Genomic DNA, 2,500 nt, shown 5'->3' on the forward strand with positions numbered 1-2,500 from the left:
ACATTGGTACTGTTATCATCATAATCTATCTACCGACATCCACCAATATAAATCAACAATTAATATAACGCCAAAAAAAAAAAAAAAAAAAAAAAAAAAAAAAAAAAAAAAAAACCCACACCCTTGCAAAGGCAACGAAACACAAACTTTTCCAAATGGATGCAATTCAGGCCAAGAGTGAGGGGGGGGCGGGGGGGTGAGACGAGGACCAAAGGGGAGGGAGTGGGGGAGTGGGGGGGGTAAGAGGTCACCCACCCACCTTCACCAAATAAAATTAAAATCAAATCTTAGCTTGTCTTTAATTCGCTGTTCAAAAAGTGTTCAAACATCACGTTGCTGCGTCGCGCGAGGGGCCGGCCGGTGCAACAGCCGTACGGATTGCATGCAACAACAGCACGGTGTCGGGCGGAGAGATGTATATGCAGAAGAAGAAGATCAACATATTGCAACTTGTGTGTGCGTGCGTGAAAGAGAGAGAGAGAGAGAGAGAGAGAGAGAGAGAGAGAGAGAGAGAGAGAGAGAGAGAGAGAGAGAGAGAGAGAGAGAGAGACAGAGAGGGAGATAAAGAAAAATATAGATAGAGCGAGAGAGAGACAGACAGACAGAGTGAACGTGTGCTTTTGCGTGTTCCTCCTTTCATTTATTTTAAATACACTGACATCCCCCACAAAATCAGGTCAGAATACAATACCCACGTCCTCTCATCAGCTAATCTACACACCAAATTGAAAAATATACATATATCAAATAATTACAAGACATTATACAGCACGAACTTGCAAAACGACCAGCTTCACTCACTCTTCTTAAACCAACTTTTATCATTACGACAAATTAATATTTCATTACCACCGGCTTTCTATTTTCGTCCTAACCGCAGCTGCATTTTGATTAAGAGATTTTAAACTGCCATTTAGTCTGATTAAAAAGATCCGAAAAAAAGAAGAAGAAGAAAAGGAAGAAGAAGAAGAAGAAGAAGAAGAAGAAGAGGTAGAAGGAGGAGAAGAATGAGAAGAGGAGTAGGAGGAGGAGGAGGAGGAGGAGGAGGAGGAGGAGGAGGAGGAGGAGGAGGAGGAGGGGGAGGAGGAAGAGGAGGAAGAGGAGGAAGAGGAGGAGGAGGAAGAAGAAGAGGAAGAAGAAAAAGCAGATAATGATGGTGATAAAGAAAAATAAGAAAAAGAAAAAGGAAAAAAAGAAAAACAAGAAAATGAAAAAGAAAAAGAAGAAAGAGAAAAAGAATAAAGAAAAAGAAAAAGAAGAAAGAAAGAAAAAAAAAACATCCTACAGACAGTGAGCCTCTAAGCACGCTGAGATGACGCTCGCAGACTCCGCTTGATCTGCCAGGCAAGCAAGACGAGGCTGCTTGCAAGCACCCTGCAACCTTGCACGGCGCTTGCATAATAAGGGCAAGCGAGAAAGAATAGAGGCGAGGGAGGGAGAAGGAGGGGGGAAGGAGGGAGAAGGAGGGGGGAGGAGGGAGAAGGAGGGGGGGAGGAGGGAGAAGGAGGGGGGAAGGAGGGGGGGAGGAGGAAGGAGGGGGGGAGGGAGGGAAGGAGGGATAAGGAGGGGAGGGAGGGAGGGAAGGAGGGAGAAGGAGGGAGGGAGAAGGAGGGGGACAGGGAAAGAGGGAGGGAGGGGAGGGGAGAGGAAGAAAAAGAGGGAGGGAGGAAAGGCAGGAGAGGGAGAGGGAGGGAGAGAAGGGAAAGAAACAGAAAGGAGGGAGGGGAATGGGGGAGTAAACAGGTAAGAGGTTAAGGGAAGGGAAGCGAATATGAGAAGATGACGCAATAGGTAATAAGTATTTGGGTAAGTATCCTCCGGGACACGTGGATTCGGGAAGTTTAGGGTAAGTGGACTAAGGTAAATCCCATATTCAAGTGGCATGTATTAAGTCGTTTGTAGGAAGTGGTTGGGGTAAGGGGAAGGGAGAGACGAGGATGAGGGAGGAGAGGAAAACGGGAAAGAGAGATGGGAAGAAAGACGGGAAGAGATAAGGCGAAGAAAGAGAGAGAGAGAAGAAAGAAGAAGGATGAACGGAGACTGAAGAAAGAAGTGGAGAGTGACGGTAGGAGGAAGGACGGAAGAAGGTAAAAAGGAGGAGGAGGAGGAGGAGGAGGAGGAGGAGGAGGAGGAGGAAAAGAAGAAGAAAAATTAAAAGACGAAGACGAAGAATAATAATTACAAGAAGAAACAGAAGAAGAAGAAGAAGGAGAAGAAGAAAAGAAGAAGAAAAAGAAGAAGAAGAAGGAGGAGGAGGAGGAGGAGGAGGAGGACGACCCCCCCCCCCCCCAGTTCTGCAAAAGGGCGTCGCCAGTTCGGCGGAATCACATCTGAAGGGTCACCCGCCATCAACCCCACCCAACCTCCGACTCAAAGGCCCCCCGTAGATAAGGGCGACCCTCACGCAGCGTGCCGGTGGATATCTGACCCTTCCGAGCGTGAGACTTGCGGGTGAGACTCCCTTCAGGAACCCACCCGTTCCTTTTATCGCCCGAAAAGC

This window comes from Penaeus chinensis, chromosome 37 (assembly GCF_019202785.1).
Source record: "Penaeus chinensis breed Huanghai No. 1 chromosome 37, ASM1920278v2, whole genome shotgun sequence".
NCBI lineage: Eukaryota > Metazoa > Arthropoda > Malacostraca > Decapoda > Penaeidae > Penaeus > Penaeus chinensis.